This window comes from Phacochoerus africanus, chromosome 9 (assembly GCF_016906955.1).
Source record: "Phacochoerus africanus isolate WHEZ1 chromosome 9, ROS_Pafr_v1, whole genome shotgun sequence".
NCBI classification, from domain to species: Eukaryota; Metazoa; Chordata; class Mammalia; order Artiodactyla; family Suidae; genus Phacochoerus; species Phacochoerus africanus.
In genome coordinates this window covers 22,511,427-22,532,900 of record NC_062552.1, presented here as the reverse complement: position 1 = coordinate 22,532,900, position 21,474 = coordinate 22,511,427, and the positions used below count along the sequence as shown (strand labels likewise).

Here is a 21,474-nt window from a genome sequence, read left to right as displayed (position 1 = left end):
GTGGCATGTCCCCCTTATTTCCCGCCCCCCCCCATCTTCCTAAAAATCGCCATTGTCCCTGACCTGGCAATGGACGCCACGGAGACGTTCAATCTGGAATACCTGAGACCGGCGGGGAAGGTCAGGAGGCAAGTGTGTGGATCTGGGCGCTTCTCTGGACCTAGGACAAATGAATACCTTGAGGCAGAAATTAGCCTTGTCAATCTACACCGCCAGGAGCTGTCGCACCCGACAAGGATTTTCCCAGGCTACTCCGTGGCTGTCACTTACGAGCGCAAAAAAACCAGTTCTGGGGACGAAAAGGAAACCAAATAGAGAAGATAAAAGGGGTCATGCCATAAAACCGGAGTCTGATGTTAGATTTTTGGTGATGTTCTCCACTATCTTCTAAAGAAAGAAACCATAAAGCGAGACTAACCACGCTCGAGATTTTGGTAAAAATTAGAGGAAAACCCACTAAGCGACCTGGGCTAAATGATGTCTGTCCTTTCCTTCTCTCCCGAAATATGAGCTGTTTGGGCATAGGAAATGTTTGCACTGTCTTCTCGACTTGGGGGTGACAATTGTAAGGACTATGAGAGACCTGCACCCGGTTTTATATATAAACATTTTTTCTCTTTTCGTAGTCTCCGTTTTCAAACTACAGGTGGCCTTTGTTTTCTGTTCATTACCCGGTGACCCGGACGTCAACCCTCTTCTGGAATGTACGTCACAGACACGCTACTGCTTGTTTCTATTTCACTAAAAAATCTCTCCTTTTCCACAAGGTGTCAGGATGGCCGAGTGGTCTAAGGCGCCAGACTCAAGCGCTTAGCTTCCCCGCGCTGGGGATTCTGGTCTCCGTATGGAGGCGTGGGTTCGAATCCCACTTCTGACACATCTTTTCTGCCCCTCTCCTCTAATTTCCAGAACAATATATTGATAAAAGCAATATACGTAAGAAATTTTCTTATCCATAGGGTTACAAACTGACTTAAAATTTTCTCTCAGGAACTGTTAACACCAAAATACTGAAAGTGGAAGCATCGCGATACTTTTTCTAAACCACGAGATTTGGAGCTAAAATGCTTAATACGGAGAGGCCATTACAAGAGGTTGGGTTCCTTGAGAAATCGCGAGATAATCTTAGAAACAGCGAGATTTGGGACCCAGATAGCTCCCTTCCCTTTGATGCTGGGGGAGAAAGTGGACGAAGGTTTGTTGCGCTGCATCATTCTTTGTCTATCCCACCCACTTTGTCCAGACCAGACCATCCCCTGAATACTTCCTGAAGCACTTCCCTGCCAACCCTACTCCCTTCTGGCTCATAGGGGTGCTGGATGTAAAGAAATCTTATATAGATCCTTTGCTTTCTTCTCCATTTTCGAAAGTTTGGAACTAGTTCTCAAACATTTCCTTTGTAAATTATGCACATTCGCACTCACATTGGCATCTGATAATTATTGTTTTGTTTCCTCAGTCAAAATTGATTTCCGTTTTATCTCGAATAAAATATGAAAGCTATACCTTCCAACTCCAAATGTAACCACCAATATTTTACTGTATTTCTTACACTTCTATTTTCTGTATATTCGTGTATATATAGTCATAAATATTACGTGGCTTTTGTTTTTATTTTTGCTTTTTAGGGCGCACCTGCTGCATATGGAAGTTCCCTCGCTAAGAGTGGAATTGGAGCTGCAGCTGCCGGCCTTCGCCACTGCTAGTCGGTTCGTTACCGCTGAACCACAGTGGGAAATCCTGTGTGTGGTGGTGGGGTTGTTTTTTGGCTTTTTACACAAATGCAGTCATATGAAGCATATTATTCTGTGATACATTTTTTTCACTTAACCCACTGCACCACAAGAGAACTCCTATTATATTTTGTTATAGCTGTTTGATCTATAGCCCTGGACAAAATAAGTGAATGTAGTTCTCTGTACTATATAGCAGATCCTGATTATCAGTTTTATATATAGAAGCATGTACAAGTGCTTTACATAAGTTTTTGGGTGTTTTCATTTTGAGAAAAGAAGAAAGAGGAGAGGAAGAAATAACCAAAATTTTCTAATTCAAGCACTTTCGGTTTGAAGTATTAGCCTTTGAACCAAAAATATTAGCATTTGAACTTTGACTCTTCATTTAGTAATCTCTGCGGTAAAGCTGCCTTTTTATCATTTCCTTTCCTCCTTTTCTCCTTTTCTCTTCCCCCCTTTTCTTGGTCACCTCCTCATAACTGGCCTCCCCACTTCCATTCCTCCTTTTCTCATTTTCTCTCCCCTTTTCCTGGTTATCTCCCCATAACTGGTGACCCAGACATCTTGCTTTTTTTGTTTTTAGCTGAAGATGGTAGTTAAGCCTGAATTCAAAGCCACCTCTGAGAGTTACTCATTTCCCACCCCTGCACTCCGGGTATCTCCGTGTATATATGAGATACACATGTCAATAAACTTGTTTGTTTTTCTCGTGTTAAATCAGTCTTTTATTACAGAGAACCCAGTCAAGAACTTAGAAGAGCAGAGGGAAAATTATTTTTTCCTCCCCCACAAATTTTAAAATTCTACATGCCTTTTCCGGGAATATCTCATCCATGTTTCATCCATAGAAGACACAGGAAAGCAAAACTAATCTGGGACCTGGTTATGGAGTGTGCTGAAAGGAAAAGCAATGAACGTTTGTCACAGGTTACGTTTGTCAAAGGTAACGAGGTTAGAGCTCAAGTTACTCTAGAGCAGTTGTAGAATGAGTTAGACGCAATCAAATGATGACTTTTCAAAAGCGTCAAACTTGAATTCTCCCATTATAGAAGTGGAAGAAACACTGTGACTGAATAAAATTGTGAATATTTGTGCAAAAGGCCAAGTTTCTGTTTCAAGCTCTTGGGCTATCATAAGACCATCTTCTCCATCATGCCTTATTTCCAGAATCGAATGAGATAATGCTTGCAAAGCGCGCAGCTCTTCCTAGCACAAAGACAAGGGTCTGTAAATGCTATGTGTAGTGTAAAGTGGAGAAGCAAACAGCCAGTGAGTTTGACAGTTTAGGCGGCTTTTAGGCTTTCCATGCAGGAAACTGAAGCTGGAGGAACCACTGAGAAGGCGAGCCCTCCAACGTCCTAGAAAGACCCGGAAGTAACCTTGGCTTTCGTAGGCGAGGTTTGCTCTAGGACTGGCCTCTTTAGGGCCAAGCAGAAATTGTCTTCCACCCACGTCTGGAGCGAGGGGGAGAAGGTCGGATTCGCTGGCTGGAAGGGTGAAGGGTGAATCAGGCGTCAGGTGGTTCCTGTGCGACGCGATTGGGACCACAGTTGTGGCCCACTTTTCTGCCCTGGCGCTCTCGGAGGTTTCAAACCTGGGACTCCTTAGTGGTCCTCGGCGCAGGTCGGACTGGGGTCCAGGTGGAGCACCTGCTTTGCCGTTAGGCTGCGCACTTTCGCAGGGGCTCCAGGGGTCCGCCACATGGAAGTTTAAACATGAGATTTTCCTGTTTATTCTTTTTTCGGAGCCCTAGTGTTACTTGAAATGAATGTATTTGGCTCTTTAGCTTTCGTCCTGTTTTGTTGTGACATCAGGAAAATGTGTGGGAGTTCCTGTCGTGGCTCCGCAGGAGCCAACCCGACTAGGATATATGAGGATGCAGGTACAACCTCTGGCCCTGCTCAGTGGGTTAAGGAAACTGCATTGCCAAGAGCTGTGGTGTAGGTCACAGACGTGGCTTGGATCCTGTGTGGCTGTGGCACAGGCCGGCAGCTGCAGCTCGGATTGGACTCCTAGCCTGGGAGTTTCCATACATTGTTGGTGTGGCCCTTAAAAAAAAAAGAAAAAAAAAATGTTCGCGAAAGTACTTCATAAAGTGTAATGGACTGTTAAGAGTGAGATTGTTATATAGAAGGAGAGAAATTATCTCTTGTGGTGGAGAGAGAGGTATAAACAATTAGTACCACCATCACCTGGTAAGTACCATGGAGGAGATGAACAAATGCCCTGGCATCACAGAGGAGGGGGAGGCTGATTCTTCGGGAAACAGACGAGCAAGACTTTTCACTATGGGAATTTGAATTTGTGATTTTGTTGTCTCTTACAGGCTTTCTTTGCTTACGGACAGCCGCTCCAGAAAGTGTCATTTGGTAGCATGTAAATGATTGTGGCATTTTCCCTGAGCAGTGGTTTTTTATGCCATTTTCTAAGTCAGAATGTATCTGGCATTTAAGTTGTCCTGGTCCTCATAATAGTTTCCTACTTCCTTGTCACACCGGAGAGAACCTCAAGTTCTTTGTGGGAGTTATTTCAACCCAGCAGACCACGAAGCCAAGCAAAGCTGTAGCATTTTCTTTCCAATTCCAGGGGAGCCTGTGAGGTTTGTGATCCTGAATGTGGAGGCCGATGAACATATTTGGAAGCAGAAATCCAGCTTTCAAAGGAAGAAACCCCCTACGAGGGAGATATTTTGCCAGCATTTCATACACAGTTTTGCTATCAAGAGACACCTGGGCCCCTGAGGCTCTGGGCTGATTCCAGGCTCCAGGAGCTCTGCCACCAGTGACTGAAGCCAGAAGAGGTGGACCCTGGAGATGCTAAGGCTGAGCAGTTCCTGACCATCCTGCCCCAGGAGCTCCAAGCCTCGGTGCAGGAGCAGCATCCTGAGAGCAGAGAGAGTTGCCAAGTGTGCTGGAGGATTTAGAGGAAAAGCTGGATGAGCCAGGAGAACAGCTGGGAGAGTGAATGTGAGCCATCTCAGACAAGAGAGTTAAATCTCTGGTTTAGTAGGAGGCATCTACCCAGAGATTGGACAGTGGCATATTTCAGTTTTCTCTAAGGTACAGAGCTGCTGGCTTCTGATTTTGTTGTTTTTGGAGATGGAAAAGTTTGCCCCCTTCCCATTAGAATTTTCATTGATTTTTTTCTCTTTGTTCCAAGATTTTTCATTCTGGTTTTCATAGTGATATCTTCATGAGTCCATTGTTACCCACTTTTTCCCTAGGTCTCAGGAAATGCCCTGGAAGGAGGCAGAACCCATGGAAACAGCACAGAGGTGACCACATTTCAAGTTCCTGTTCTCTGCAATCCAGTTAAAAAGTGAATGTCCACAGTCCAACTGTTCCTTACAAGAGAAGGATAAGGAGCAGGATTCAATCCAGTATGAAGGGAGAGGATGGGAGGAAAACACAGTTTTCCTCTATCTCATCTAGGAAGCAAAAGTAATATTTAGAATTGTAAGTTAGTAAGGGTGTAGGAACTCTGGGTTCCTGACTCTTGCTTTAGATATTTCACAATAGCATATAAGTCTAGGCAGTTTTATTTTTTCCTTCTCAATCAGTGTATCTTTTATTTCCTTTTCTTGTCTTTTTGTATTAGATAGGATGATGTGAAATAAGAATGATAAAAGGAGGCATCCTTGCCTTGTTCCTGATCTTAGTGGGACAGCATCTACTTTCTCATCATTAAATATGATAGAAACCATGGGGTTTTAAAAAAATAGATGCTTGTTATCAAATTGAGGTAATTACCTCCTATTCCTGAAAGTTTTGTCATGAATGAGTGTTAGGTTTTTTTCAAATATTTTTTCTGCATCTATAAATATAGTATTTTTCTTCTTTAGCCTGTTATTGTGAGGGATTAGGTTAACTGACTTTCAAATGTTGAACCAGACTTTTATACCTGAAAGAAATCCTGCTTAGGCATGATGTATAATTCTTTTTATGCATTGCTGGATTGGATTCACTAGTTTTTTTTTTTTTTTTTTTTAAGCCACACCTGCAGCATGCGGAAGTTCCCAGGACAGGGATTGAACCCATGCCACATCGGTGACCCATGCCACAGCAGCAACCTGAGCCATTGCAATGACAATGCCAGAGCCTTAGCCCATTGTGCCACAAGAGAAGTCCTGTGGGGAAGCTTTTAATTAGAGTCTTTTTGTTTTGTTTTTGTTTTTGTTTTTTAGGGCTGCACCCTCAGCATATGGAAGTTCCCAGGGTAGGGGCCCAACTGGAGCTGCAGCTGCCAGCCTACACCACAGCCACAGCAACTCGGGATCTGGGCCGCATCTGTGGCCTCTGCCACAGCTCACGGCAATGCCAGATCCTTAACCCACTGAACAAAGCCAAGGATCGAACCTGCGTCCTCATGGATGCGGTCACATTCATTAACCGCTGAGCCACGATGGGAACTCCCAGAGCCCACTTTTTGTTAAGCATCAGAGAATACACACTGACGAGATAACTTATCTCTGTAAAAAAATGAGATAAATGCTTTAATTGGAATTCAGGTCTGATCTCACATCAGAGATTACATACAACAGAGAGACCTTATGGTTATAAAGTGTTTGGGAAAGCCTTCAGTGACTGCTCATACCTCATTAACCATCCCAGAATCCACACAGAGAGTAGGAAGTTGGGAGGAAATAGTATCAGTGTGCTGAATGTGGGAAATGCTTTATTGAGAACAAAGGTCTTATTTTACATCAGAAAACCCATACTGGGAGTTCCCGTCGTGGCGCAGTGGATAACAAATCCGACTAGGAACCATGAGGTTGCCGGTTCAGTCCCTGCCCTTGCTCAGTGGGTTAACGATCCGGCGTTGCCGTGAGCTGTGGTGTAGGTTGCAGACGCGGCTCGGATGCTGTGTTGCTGTGGCTCTGGCGTAGGCCAGTGGCTACAGCTCTGATTTGACCCCTAGCCTGGGAACCTCCATATGCCGCAGGAGCGGCCCAAGAAATGGCAAAAAGACAAAAAAAAAATTAAAAAAAAAAAAAAAAGAAAATCCATACTGGAGAGAGACCCTGTAAATACAACAAATGTGGAAAAGCTTTCCAAAATAATGTGAACCTTTTTAGACTTTTAAAAAATATACAACGTGCTTGCTTTGGCAGCACATATACTAAAATTGGAATGATACAGAGATTAGCATGGCCCCTATGCAAGGATGACACACAAATTCTTAAAGCGTTCCATATTAAAAAAATATATATATATGTATATAACAAAATAGACTTAGAATTCTGATAATGTGTAAAAAACTTTAGATTTCATTTTTAGAAATGTGGAGGGGAAATACCTTGATTATGATTGTGAAATATTTCAATGGCAGCTTCTTACTTCACTCCAGTGTATGGTTTTTGTTTCACACTACCAAGCAATAAACTCAATCCTGACACTATTTACCTGGTATTAGTGTCAGAGCCCATGGGTTAAGGGATCAGTCCCATAAGACTGCACCCTTCCCCACTCCCCTCTTCAGAAACCAGTCTCAAGTCTAGGTTATTAATCTGTGCTTCTGACTAACTGGCTATAGATCAGAGGTTCCCAGGACCCCACTCCCTCCTTGAGTTCAATTAATTCTCTATAGCAGTTCATAGAACTCAGATAAACATTTACTTGAATTTATCATTTTATTATAGAGGCTGTTACAGAGAATACAGATGAACAGCCAGATGAAGATCTGAAAGGGTCCAGAATCTAGAAGATTCTTCCCCCATGAAATGGGACAAATTAGCTAGAGCTTGGTTTAGCAGGGATAAATTTAAGTTTTTCGTCATACTCCTTTAGGAAAGAGTCAGTCTCACCCAGAAACCAGTTCCAAGCTCCAGCGTGACTCTTAGGCAAGAATGAAGAATAGTTCGTTTGAACCTGTAGATATTTGAAACTCAGAAGGTAGGTAAAATATTGGGAGTGTTTATTCACTCTGAGACTTCCCTTTTAAAAATTGTTTGTAATATTCAGTCTTTCTGTTTCAGGAAAATATGCTCATTATATCCAGAAAGATTTATAAAACACATAATTGTGTACTGGCTAAAAATTGTTTGGAAGGTAATAGGGAGTCACTATCTGACTTGTTTGGCTTTTAAAGTGTGAGTAAATAATGCAGAATAGTGCTTGCTTTGGCAGTACGTATATTAAATAAAGTTGGAAATGATATGGAAATTACTATGGCCCTTGCTCAAGGATGACACATAAATTCATGAATATTCCTTTTTTTTTTTTTTGTATTATTAGGGCCGCACTTGCAGCACATGGAGGTTCCCAGGCTAGGGGTCCAATCGGAGCTATAGCCACCAGCCTACTCCAGAGCCACAGCAATGCCAGATCTGAGCCGCATTTGCTACCTACACCACGGCTCACGACACCTGAGCTGTTGCCCACTGAGCGAGGCCAGAGATCGAACCCGCAACCTCATGGTTCCTAGTTGGGTTCCTTTCCGCTGCACTAGGACAGGAACTCCCCTTTTTTTTTTTTTTGACTGTGCCCTTGGTATGGGAAGTCCCCAGGTCAAGGATTGAACCCGAGCCATGGCAGTGACCTGGACTGTTAACAGTGACAACACCAGACACTTAACCTGCTGCACTACAAGGGAACGTCTATATTTTTAGAAGAAATTCAAAATTAAAATATCAATAAATGAGGGTTTGACTAAGCTATTCCAGGAATGGTTTGTTTGTTTTTTCTTTTCAGGGGTGCACTTGTGGCATACAGAAGTTCCCTGGCTAGGGGTCAAATCAGAGCCACAGTTGCAGCCACAGCAATGCGGGATCTGAGCCTCATCTGCTACCTGCACCACAGCTCATAGCAACCTGGGATCCTTAACCCACTGAATGAGGCCAGGGACTAATCCCACATCTTTATGGATTCTAGTTGGGCTCGTTATTGCTGGGCCCCAGTGGGAACTTCCTGGAATGAGAAATTTTATCCTAGCAAGTGAGTTCGTATGATCGACATAACCAATACTAACCAGTGTAAAGCATGTATAAGATTTAAAAAGTGAAGATAAAATTCAACTAATTTGTGGACATCTCTGGCTGAAATAAAAATTAGAATACTTTAAAATAAATGTGCAATACCCAGCATAGAAAGTAAGTTCAGAAGGAGACCACACTATAACCACTGCAAAACAGGCCCCATATCTCCACTAATGCATGGATATACAGTTGTCCCTTGGTATCTATGAGGGACTGGTTCCAGGAACCCCAGTGGATACTCAAGTTCCTTATATAAAATGGCAGAGTTGGAGTTACCTGGTGGGTTTCATCCCTAGCCTGGGAACTTCCACATGCTGAGGGTGCAGCCAAAAAATTAAAATAAAAAAATAAAATGGTATAGTTATTTGGATAAAATCTACACACATTCTCCTATTTTGTTTGTTTGCTTGTTTATTTTTTGCTTTTTACGGCTGCATCCGTGGCATATGGAGGTTCCCAGGCTAGGGGTCGAATGGGAGCTGCAGCTGCTGGCCTACACCACAGCCACAGCAACACCAGATCCAAGCAGCGTCTGTGACCTACACCGCAGCTCTCAGCAATGCAGGATCCTTAACCCACTGAGCAAGGCCAGGGATTGAACCTGCAACCTCATGGTTCCTAGTCGGATTTTTTTTTCTGTTGGCCTATTTACTTTAAATCATCTCTAGATTCCTCATAATACCTCATACAGAGTAAATACTATGTAAATATTTGCTGGTGCATGGCAAATTCAAGTTTCCTGTTTGGAACTTTCTGGACTTCTTTTCTGAATATTTTCAGTATGAGATTTGTTGAATCCGTGGATGCTGAACCTGCAGATATGGAAGTCTGACTGTAAATGAGATGAGTGTGGTCCACCAGCAGAGGGCTCCTAGGAAAGCTCTAGCACAAGTCTCAAAGTCTGATTTCTCTTTGAAACATCATTAGGCCAGTGTTTTTTAACAGAAAATTCAATTAACCATCTGCCTTAGTATCCTTTATATATTATACATTTGATATAAAAAGGTAGCACTTTATCAAAATGTTACTTATTCCTATTTTAACCCCATTTCATCCATTTTTATCAGAGATACCCCATTTTATGGAACATGAGACGAGAAAGAGATTGTACTTCACCACTTAAAATATCATACTGTGCGAGTTCTTGCTGTGGTGCAGCAGTTAGGATCTGGCGTTGTCCCTGTGGCAGCATGGGTTCGATCCTGGCCTGGCTCAGTGGGTTAAGGATCCTGAGTTACTATCACTGTGGCATAGGTTGAAACTGCAGCTTGGATTCATTCCCTGGCCTGGGAACTTCCCCATATGCCATGGGTGTGGCAAAAAAATTTTTAAATAAAATATTATGCCCTTCTTCAACAAGATAACGAGCATTTATAAAAAACTGCAGCTAACATCATCAATACCCTAACATTTTGAAAGACTAAACACTTTCCATCAAAGATCAAGAATGAGACAGGATTCCTGTTTCACCACTGCCATTCAACATTGTACTGAATGTTCTAGACAAAGCAATTAGACAAAGTCATCAAAAGCATCCAAATTGGAAAGGAAGAACTAATACTGTCTCTAGTCACAGATGACACAATCTTCTATATAGAAAATCCCAAAGAACCCACAAGAAAATTTCTAAAGCTGAGGGATGAATTCAGCAAAGTTGCAGAGTGGAAGATCAACATACAAAAGTTGTGTTTCTGTGTACCAGCAATATACAATCCAAAAAGAAAATTAAGAAAGCAATTTCAATTACAACAGCATCTAAAAGAATAACTGGGAATGAATTTAACCAGGGAGGTGAAAGAATTGTACATTAAAATCTACAAAACATTGCTGAAAAGAAGGGAAACTGAAATGAATGGAAAGGTATCCCAAGTTCCTAAATAGGAATAGTATCTTTAAGATGTTAATACTACTCAAGGTGATCTACATATTCAATATAACTCCTATCAAAATTCCAGCAGCTTTTTTTTTTTTTTCAGAAAAGCCATTCCTTAAATTCATATCAAATTGCAATATGAATAACCAAAACATTCTTGAAAAAGAACAAATCTGGAGGACTGAGAGCTCCAGAATTCAAAGCTTAGTTAAAGCTGCAGTAACCGAAATGATATGGTGTTGGCACAAGGACAGGCATATAAACCAATATAATAGAATTGAGAATTCAGAAATAAGCCCATAGGCTTATGGCCAATTGTTTTAAATGAATATTTATTTATTTATTTATTTTGTTGTGGTAAAAAATCTTAACCATTTCAAGTGTACTGTTAAGTAGTGTTAGGAATATCTGTGTTGCTGTGGAATAAATCTGCATAGCTCTTTTTTTATCTTGCAAAATTGAAACTCTATCCCAATTAAATAACTCCCTATTTCTCCTTCTTTCCTTTTGACTACCGTAGATACTTTGTGATGGAATAAAATTTACCTTTTTAAGGCAGGACAAGGAAACTTATGTGTAACATACTCCCTGTCTGACAAAGCCTTCTCTAATGTGCAATGTGCATCTGTAGTGTATATTAACCAGACCTCCTCGAAGACAGGAATGTTGGCTCAACCATAAAGGTCAGTGTTTTTTCCTTCTCAGTGTAATGCCAGCAGCATAATTTCTTAGAAGATAAAATTTGACCTGCTGATCACTGTGTACACGTAGATCTGGACTGTGTGTTTTTAGTGAACTTTGTGTAAAATGTCATTGTGTCATTTTGATGAATGATCCTTTGTTTTGAAAACGTATATAACTCTACCTCTGACCTCTAACAAGCAAAACAGTCCCCGGTTTTCTGAAAGATTGTCTCCCAGGCTATAATCCTCAGGATGGCTTGAATAAAATTCTTTTTCTTCTTTAGGTCAACTGTTAATTTTTCATCTACATTTGTATAAACGGAACCATACAGTACTTGTCTTTTTGTAACTGACTTATTTCACTTAGCATAATGTCCTTAATGTTTATTCATGGAGTATCATGTGACAGGATTTCCTGCCTTTTAAAGACAATATTTCATGGTATATACCACATTTTGTTTATCCATGTATCCTTCCAAGGATATCTGGATTTATTCCACTTTTTTTTGGCTATTGTGAATAATGCTGCTATGAACATGAGTACAAATATCTCTTTGAGACCCTGCTTTCAATTCTTTTGGATATATACCCAGGAGTGGAATTTCTTGCTGGATCATATAGTAGTTCTATTTTTAAATTATTTGAGGAGCCTTCCAACTGTTCAGATCCATTAATGACATTTGTACTCTTGCTAAAATGACTACAGAGAAGTTGCTCCAGAGGACAGTTTGGAATAAAAGCCTGCTGGTGGCTCCCTCATTTAGGCTTTTCTCTGAGATTGCTATTTGGGAGATAGAGCCAGTTATGTTTATGGTAGCTAATGAAAATCTGGGGAACACTGCTGGAGGAATCAGACTCCCTGACTTCAGACTATACTACTACAAAGGGACAGTAATCAAAACAGTGTGGTACTGGCTCAAAAACAGAAATATAGATCAATGGAACCAGATAAAAAGCCCAGAAATAAACCCAAGCACTATGGTCAACTAATCTTGCCTCTAAGGCAGCAAGAACTTACAGTGGAGGAAAGATAGTATTTTCAATAAGTGGTGCTGGGAAAACTGGAAGGATGTAGAAGGATGAAATTAGAACATCCTCTAACACAATACACAAAAATAAACTCAATGGATTAAAGACCTAAACATAAGACCAGATACTATAAAACTCCTAGAGGAAAACATAGGCAGAATGCTCTTTGGCATAAATCACATCAACATCTTCTTTGATCCACCTCCTAGAATAATGACAATAAAAACTAAAATAAACCACTGGGACCTAACTAAACTCAAAAGCTTTTGCACAACAAAGGAAACCATTAAAAAAAAAAAAAAAAAGACAACCCACAGAATGAGAGAACATCTTTGCTAGTGATGCAGCTGACAAGGGCCTTATCTCCAAAATATACAAACAATTCATACAATTCAACCAAAAAAAACCCACAAAAAAACAAAGAAAAAAACCCCAAACCCAGTCAAAAAATGGGCAGAAGACTCAAATAGGCATTTCTCCAAAGAAGACATGTGGATAGCCGATAGGCACATACAAAATGCTCAACATCACTAATTATTAGAGAAAAGCAAATGAAAACCACAATGCCTCACCACCTTACACCGGTCAGAAGGGCCATCATTAACAAGTCTACAAACAATAAATGTGGGAGAGGGTGTGGAGAAAAGAGGACCTTCCCTCACTTTTGGCAGTAATGTAAATTGGTACAACCTCAATGGAAAACAGTATGGAGGTTCCTCAGAAAGCTTAATATAGAACTACCATGTGATCCAGCAACCCCACTCCTGGGCATATATCTGGACAAAACTGTAAATCAAAAAGATACATGCACCCCTATGTTCACTGCAGCACTCATTGCAATAGCCAAGACATGGAAACAACCTAAATGTCCATTGACAGATGAATGGATTAAGATGTGGTACATAAATGCAATGGAATACTACTACTCAGCCATAAAGAACAAAATAATGCAATTTGCAGCAACATCGATGCAACTGGAGATTATTATACTGAGTGAAGTAAGTCAGAAAGAGAAACCATATGATATCACATATGTCGAATCTAAAATGTGGCACAAATGAACCTGTCTACAAAAGAGAAAGAGACTCATAAATATAGACAACAGACTTAAGGTTGCCAAGGGGGAGAGGGAGGGAGTGGGAAGGACTGGGAGTTTGGGGTTGTTAAATGCAAAATATTATGTTTAGAAATGATAAGCAATGAGGTCCTACTATACAGCACAGGAAAGTATATCCAATCTCTTGGGATAGAATGTGATGGAAGATAACATGAGAAAAAGAATGTATATATATGACTGGGTCACTTTACTGTACAGCAGAAATTGGCACAACACTGTATGTCAACTACAAAAATTTTTTTTTTGAATTAAAAAACAAACAAAAAAAAACCCGTCTGGAGTTCCTGTAGTGGCTCAGCGGTTAACGAGCTCGGCCAGCATACATGAGGACGACGGTTCGATCCCTGACCTCACTCAGTGGGTTAAAGATCCGGTGTTGCTGTGCGATGCGGTGTAGATCCCAGACCTGGTTCGGCTCCTGAGTTGCTGTGGTTGTGGTGTAGGCCAGCAGCTACAGCTCCGATTGGACCTCTAGCCTGGGAACCTCCATATGCCGCAGGTGCGGCCCTAAAAAAGACCAATAAATAAATAAATTTTAAAAAATAAAATAAATCTGAATAACACCGATTTAAAATTATTGAGAGTCACAATGGTAGAGAATTCTAATCAGAGACTCACCATTACCATATTCACTTGATTTTTTTATAGTGACCCCTCCTCTCACCAAAAAAAAATCAATATTTCAACTTTGAAAAGACCAAATGCCTTCAGATTCTCAGTTAACACTATTAATCCTCTGCCAAGAATAACTAAACTGTCTAAAAAAGCCCCCATCTCTTATTTATTTCTCAGCCGGTGGTACACTCATCACATACACTTTAACAAGTGCAGGCATCCATATATACAACATATATAGAGTTGGTTGGTGGATTGATTGATTGATTGATTTGACAACTAAAGGACAGCAACAATAAGGAAGAGGAAAGTTAGACTTGAAGATCGTGGAAGTTTCATCTAGGTCAGCAGCAGATCACATCAGCAAAGGTGAAGAAAAGACAACGACCACGAAGGGACTCGAACCCTCAATCTTCTGATCCGGAATCAGACGCCTTATCCATTAGGCCACGCGGCCATCCGCTGGGGTGCCCTTCTCAGGTATGGTACAAAAGGTATATAGACTGGAGGGGGCGGGGGCTTTTCTGTTTGAGATTAAATTCACCAACAGTTAAAACTCTCTACAATAACGTCTAAAATTTGTAGAAACTAATATGTAAATGTTTGGAATTGTTAGATGGTTAATCAATGTGGACCCTGTCGAAATTTTTGATTATTGACTTCCAGAGGTAGAGTAGAGAGAAGACTTTGAGCTGATGCTGCATTCCTTTTGGAAAACAGCAAAGAAGAGGGAGGGAGCACAAACAGCGCCTACGGAGGGGCGGGAGTCGGAAAGGAATGATCACGGTGCTGGAAGAAAGAAGGGCAGTGATGGTCTAGAAGCTTCGTAGAAGATTCTCCTGGAAGTGCAAGGTTGGCTTAAGCCTAGTAAAAATACTTTATTCAGTTCATATATACTGTAGGTTTAAAAAGAATGGGGCGAATGGACATTGTCAAGGAATTTGGCGATTTCCTCGCTTGACTTGAATTCTTCCCATGTTTGACTTGTTCTTGACAAAAAGATGTCCACTGGTTCATTTATGGGTTAAGCTACAGAACAATAGGGTTTTTTGAAAGAACCACGGACATAAAAAATGTGGGTGGAATAGGAAAGATGTGAAACGTCCAACCGTAAAAGTAAAGCAATGACACTCGTCTATCCATTTACGCAATAGTTTTGGCCCCTTGAAAACGGCGACTTATTTGAAACAAAACCAAATCAAAGCAAAATTTCTGCCCTCCTGCATCTTACACTCTTTCATAAAAAGACTTTCTCTGGCCCACGTCTCTCATTTCTCCCTCTCTTTTCTCTTTTCTCTTGGGGTTAATGTAAAACTCAAATTATCTATGAATTTGTCAGTCAACATTTTTGGAATGTCCACTGTAGACTTTGACATATAGCTCAGGGGTGAAATCTAGGGGCATTGATGAGGGAGCAACCACTGGGGTGGAGGGGGTGGGTGTCCCAGAATGAGTACAAGTGTGCTTCCCCCAGTCACTGCAACATAGGATGACATAAACTATTGCAGAGCACAAGAAGCGACAAAAATATTCCAATTCATTTTAGGAAGGTAGTGTAGGGGAGGAAAAAGTTTTCCTCCACCCTCTTAGGGTCTCTGCCTGTGTCTGACAATTCAAATGCCAAAGACAGTTTAATAAGATAAGAGCATACAAATTTATTAAATATAAGTTTTCCATGACATAGGAGACTTCGTAAGGAAGTGAAGACCCTAAGAAATGGTTAAGCCTGGCATTCCCATTGTGACTCAGCAGGTTAAGAACACAACTAGCATTCCATGAGAATTCCGTTTGGATCCCTGGCCTCCCTAAGTGGGTTGAAGATCCCTCGTTGCCCCAAGCTGCGGTGTTGCTGTGGTGTAAGCTGCCAGCTGCAGTTCTGGATCATCCCTTGCCTGGGAATTTCCATGTGCTGCAAGTGCGTAGCCCTAAAAAGAAGGGAGGTGGGGGCGGGGAAGGTTAGACCTGAGTATTTTTATGCTGGGTTTGATGAAGAGCGTACAGTTGTGGAGAAATGATAGGTCAAAAAGTATGAGGAGAGTGTAGTAAACTGGGGAAAACTTAACAAGGCCTTTTTGCTAGGATTCCTCTTAATGTCCCTCTTTCTTTGGAGATAAGGATGCTCTTCTCCTCAGTGTAGAGGGAGGGCACCTCTCACTTGAGGGATTTATGATCTGTCTCAGGGGAGAAGGGTGGGAAGAAGGTCAGAGTAACATTCCTGCTTCAGCCCTTTTCTCCAACTCCTTCAGCTTAAAATATTCAATATGCCAAGATGACATATTTTGGGATAGCAGGTCCTGGACGCCATCATATCCCTTGGGTAAAATGTGAAAGATTTACAATTCCTGTTCACCAAGCATTTTCACTCTTAAAGATTTATTTCTGGAGTTCCCGTCGTGGCGCAGTGGTTAACGAATCCGACTAGGAACCATGAGGTTGCGGGTTCGCTCCCTGCCCTTGCTCAGTGGGTTAAGGATCCGGCGTTGCCGTGAGCTGTGGTGTAGGTTGCAGACGCGGCTCGGATCCCGCGTTGCTGTGGCTCTGGCGTAGGCCGGTGGCTACAGCTCCGATTCAACCCCTAGCCTGGGAACCTCCATATGCCGCGGGAGCGGCCCAAGAAATAGCAACAACAACAACAAAAAAATAAAGACAAAAAAAATAAAGATTTATTTCTGCAAAGGATGGGACTCTTTAGTCAAATTACTTTTGGAGTAGGGCCTTGAGATAATAATTTCAATTCGGCCCAGACTATAACCACAGAACATTAAATCTTGAGTCTCAACAGTCTGCCAACTGAACTATTATGATTATTAAAAACAGTGTATGTTTTTTTGCGTAAGGTGATCTTTTAGCAGATGGGCTTCACAAAGACCATGTTGCTCATGATCAGAGAAAGCCACTTGAGCCCTAGGTAGGGCTGGTTTAACAGAGAAGAAGGAATGCATCTTCTGTTTTCAGAGACCTGGGTAATGGTTGGGCTCACTTGCCCCAAACCTCACTGGAAAGAATCTCTGTACATTCTGTCTAAATGGAGTCTTCCCTCTTGCTTTCTCTCTTGCTTTCTCCTCCCCAACTTTGACTGCTTAACAGATTTTCCTTTCCCCATTCATACTTAGAAATCAAAATATTTGCACTGCCATAAAAGTAACTTTAGGATTAAAAACATTATAATTTTACTCAGCCATAAAAAAGAATGAAATAATGCCATTTGCAGTAACATGGATGGAAAAAGAGATTATCATTTTTAGTGAAATAAGTCAGAAAGAGAAAGACAAATGCCATATTATTTATCCCTTATATGTGGAATCTAAAATATGGCACAAATGAACTTATCTATGGAATAGAAACAGACCCACAGATATAGAGAACAGACTTGTGGTTGCCAAAGAAAGGGGTTGGGGGAGTAGGACTGAGAGTTTGGGGTTAGTTGATACAACGCATTATATGTAGAATGGATAAACAACAAGGTCCTACTGTATAGCACAGGGAACTAGATCCAATCTCTTGTGATAGAATGTGATGCAAGGTAATATGAGAAAAAGAATGTATGTATATATACGTACATATATATATGTATGACTGGGTCACTTTGCTGTACAGCAGAAATTGACACGACATCGTAAATTAAAAAAATTTTTTTTTAAAAAGAAAAGGGGGAGTTCCCATCGTGGCTCAGCAGAAACGAATCTGACTAGCATCCACGAGGATGCAAGTTCCATCCATGGATCCTGCATTGCCTTGAGCTGTGGTGTAGGCCAAAGATGCAGCTTGGATCCCGAGTTGCTGTGGCTGTGGTGTAGGCTGGCAGCTGCAGCTCCAGTTGGACCCCTACCCTGGGAAATTCCATATGCTGAGGGTGCAGCCCTAAAAAGCAAAAAAACAAAAAAAAACAAAAACGATTAAAAGCTTTCCCACAGGACTTCTCTTGTGGCACACACTGGGCTAAGGCTCTGGCATTGTCATTGCAGCAGCTCGGGTCACTGCTGTGGCATGGGTTCAATTCCCTGGCCTGGGAACTTCCATATGCTGTGGGTGCAGCCAAAAAAAAAAAAAAAGTAAAGGTCCAGCAATAATGATATAACTTTAAATATTTTGCTTTAACTGAAACATCACCGATCTTTTGAAAAGGAGGAGGAGAAATTCCTTGTATGTTTCTTTCATTAGTCACACTTAAAAGTCATCTTGTACAGATTCCCGATTCTATTTATTTAAAGGGAGTGAGAACTTCAAGATGTTTTGAATCTGAGTGGAGAATCCTTTTAGATGTTTACATCACTTCCCTTCTTTGTTCATGATGATAATTGTGTTTTATTAATAGCTGCTGCCTTTTTAGGCAATCTTTGCAACTTTTAAAATCAAGGTTAAGCTACCAAAGGGTTGAATCAACTTCTTTCATGCTGTTAATGTGATATTTTGACCTCTGCTCATGAATCATGAATGCTCTTAATGATATTTAGAATAGTGACTCTTTTCCAGAAGGTTTTCAATTTACTTTGCCCAGATCCATCAGAGAAATCACTATCTATGGAGTGGAATCTTAAACCAGTCAATCTGGAATTACCTGATCAGCACTAGTGGGATAATCTGCCTGATAGATCCCTGCCATCCTCCAAAGGAAAATGACCTTGCCACAAATAATCCTCTCTTTGCTACTAACCTTGTCCTGCCCTCTCCTGTCTGTAAAAGTCTTTCATTTTGTACAGCTCCTTTCTGCCTAGTAGATGAAATGCTGCCCAATTTGTTAACTGTTGAATAAAGCTACTAAGATCTCTTAAATTTACTCAGTTGAATTCGTTTCTTAACAATGCCCATATTCAGAAATTGTTTTGTTTTTGTTGTTGTTTTTTTCCTGAAAATCATGTAAAGCATACTCATTTGTCTATTGTCTGTCTTCCCATACTCTGCCTGGGAAACCCAACCAAACATAAAAACAACCAAGCAGAGTCAATGTTTCCCATTGCTGCCCCAGCCACTCAGGTCTAAAGAGACAGCATTCTTCTTCTTGGGCCGCTTCCGTGGCATATGGAGGTTCCCAGAATGGGGGTCGAATCGGAGATGTGGCCACCAGCCTACGGCAGAGCCACAGCAACGCGGGATCCGAGTCGCGTCTGCAACCTACACCACAGCTCACGGCAACGCCGGATCCTTAACCCGCTGAGCAAGGGCAGGGAGCGAACCCGCAACCTCATGGTTCCTAGTCGGATTCGTTAACCACTGCGCCACGACGGGAACTCCTGGTTACACAACTTTCAACTTAGGGGAGGAAAAATAATTTTCCCTCTACTTTCTAAGGCCCCTGTAAGGAAACACAGATGAAGGCGAGAAGAGCAAACATGTTTATTAACACATATTTCATATACACATGGGCGACACCCAGGAAAATAAATTCTCAAAGAAGTGGCTTAGAATTCAGTCTTAACTATGACCTTCAGCAAAAAACAAAACAAAATAAAACAAAAAACAACAAAAAACAAAGAAAAAAGGGTGTGAGGAGTTCACCCAGAAAAACTGGGGAAAAAAAGGGTAAAATTTATTATGCAGATTTAATTCCCGGCCTTCTCCATTGATGAGATTCTCTTATGATTTAGAGTCTACAAAAAGTTGTGAAATTTGGTCCCAGGATCCATCAGGGTAATCTGGTGACCTGTTAGAACTGCAAATTCTCCTGCCCCACCCCAGACCCCCTGAAACAAGTTCTGAGGATAATGTCCTCCATTTATTTTATTTTATTTTAAAATAAATTTTATTGGACTGTAGTTGACTTACAAAGTTGTGTTAGTTTTGATGTTCTCAGTTCATATTCAACGGGCCCTCCAGATGATTCTGACACACCTAAAGTTTGTGAATGACTGGACTAGTTAGGACCAATGTCTTCTGTTCTCTCACCTTAAAGCAAGGGGCCTTGTTTTCTCTCCTACCCAGAGAAAGCGCAGAGGCGACAGGGATCTGGGATACATCCATTTTTCGGTGCATCCAAATCCTGAGCATCTTGAAGGACCCGATCCACAGCACTCTTCCTCCCATCTTTCTGCCTCATGCTCCCAGGTCTCCTCTCTTTCCTTCTTGTTTTTCTTCTCCTCCTGTGCTAACTTTCTCAGGATCCTAGTTCATTTCAGTTTCTGTCCCTAGATTTTCAGGCCCAGAGGTTCCTAAATGGCTTTGTAATAATGTGAAGTATATCTGCGTACTTTTCAGTCCGTGGAGCATTCGTCCCGAAAGGGGGCGCTCTAAAGCGGCTCGCTTTTTTCCCGCTCGTCTTTTCCCGGGGCGCGCGTCTCGGTGGTGCGCTCGTTCCAGGGCGCAGAGCCGGGAGACGCAGCCGCCATGTTGGCTGGGAGGCTGGACGCGGCAACCTCCGGAGGAGTACGGGCTGAGACTGAGGCGGCGTAGCTGCAGTTCCCCTCCGTTCTTTTCCAACCTAGACCTAATTCCCCATTGCATTCTTTAGAGTTTTCCTCTTTTTATCCTCCAGAATTGTACTGTTTTCTGGTACCCGTTTTAAGCAGACCTCTCCCTGGGGGGCGGCCAGGCAGGCCTGCCCCCTTCTCCACAGACACGTGGTCGTCGTGCTGGCGTCCGTCAGGGTGACCCATAGTGGGAGATCTCAGGACCAGACGAGGACTTTCGGTATAATATTTAGTTTACCTTTTCACATCCTAGCTACAAGTCAGTATCCAGATAGAAAGTATCCAGTATCCGGATAGAGTGATGGAATAGAATTTCTTTTGTCAATACCGAACATTTAGTAGATGGTTATAGATCTATTTCTAGACTCCATGAGCAGGAAGGGGGTGTAGCTCAGTGGTAGAGCGCGTGCTTAGCATGCACGAGGCCCCGGGTTCAATCCCCGGCACCTCCACTGTTTTTCCAAAAAACACTTTCAGTTTTAAATCATCCTTGGGTGCATCATCATTTGCTGAGAATGCCCACGGCAATCCATAGAGAATGCGTCTTATGTTTTCTTTCAGGTCTTAAGTCACACACACAAAAAACAAGGAAAACAAAATGACTGTATTTTGTTTTTAATATGGGCACTTTTTGCCCTAGGGCCTTGGCACCGCCTTGGGCAGCTGGGTCAACTGGTGAAAAACAAGATTGAAGAAGACGCTGGGGGAGCAGCAAACCTCTCAGGATTCCAGAAATCGAAAAACAACCGAGGTACCAAATTAACAAGACCGATTACAGTAGTTAGATTTTGCAGTGTTACTTAAGAGCAAGAAATACAGAAAGGAGAGAACACAAAATAAATATAAGTCCACAGGGAATTTTCTTTAGATTCCTTAGTTTTCTGAGCAGTTCCCTGGTCAAGGAATAAATACAAGAAGACGACAGCTTTCCTATGAGTTTCCCTACTACCTTCTTCCCATTAAAGCCTCCCCTTCTTCTTTTCCTCATCCCACCGTTTCTTATACTTCATATGCATTTCTTTGACTCATTACTGACTTTAACTG

At 41.7% G+C, this 21,474-nt stretch overlaps 1 long non-coding RNA gene and 5 other non-coding genes across 6 annotated transcripts; 5 read left to right on the top strand and 1 right to left on the bottom strand.

Annotated features, from left to right (window-relative positions):
• The first annotated feature begins 769 nt into the window (after window positions 1–769).
• On the top strand, window positions 770–877 carry TRNAL-CAA (transfer RNA leucine (anticodon CAA)). Its single transcript has 2 exons — window positions 770–807; window positions 832–877. It is a non-coding gene; the product is annotated as a tRNA-Leu (tRNA).
• Window positions 878–3,767: 2,890 nt separating this feature from the next.
• Window positions 3,768–5,511, top strand: LOC125136233 (uncharacterized). The gene is made up of 3 exons (XR_007137131.1): window positions 3,768–3,931; window positions 4,063–4,795; window positions 4,960–5,511. It is a non-coding gene; the product is annotated as an uncharacterized LOC125136233 (long non-coding RNA).
• A 1,319-nt stretch (window positions 5,512–6,830) lies between these two features.
• Window positions 6,831–6,934, top strand: LOC125137090 (U6 spliceosomal RNA). The gene has a single exon (XR_007137395.1). It is a non-coding gene; the product is annotated as a U6 spliceosomal RNA (small nuclear RNA).
• A 911-nt stretch (window positions 6,935–7,845) lies between these two features.
• LOC125136952 (U6 spliceosomal RNA) lies at window positions 7,846–7,954 on the top strand. The gene has a single exon (XR_007137277.1). It is a non-coding gene; the product is annotated as a U6 spliceosomal RNA (small nuclear RNA).
• A 6,456-nt stretch (window positions 7,955–14,410) lies between these two features.
• TRNAR-CCG (transfer RNA arginine (anticodon CCG)) lies at window positions 14,411–14,483 on the bottom strand. Its single transcript has one exon. It is a non-coding gene; the product is annotated as a tRNA-Arg (tRNA).
• A 6,327-nt stretch (window positions 14,484–20,810) lies between these two features.
• On the top strand, window positions 20,811–20,882 carry TRNAA-AGC (transfer RNA alanine (anticodon AGC)). Its single transcript has one exon. It is a non-coding gene; the product is annotated as a tRNA-Ala (tRNA).
• The last annotated feature ends 592 nt before the right edge of the window (window positions 20,883–21,474 follow it).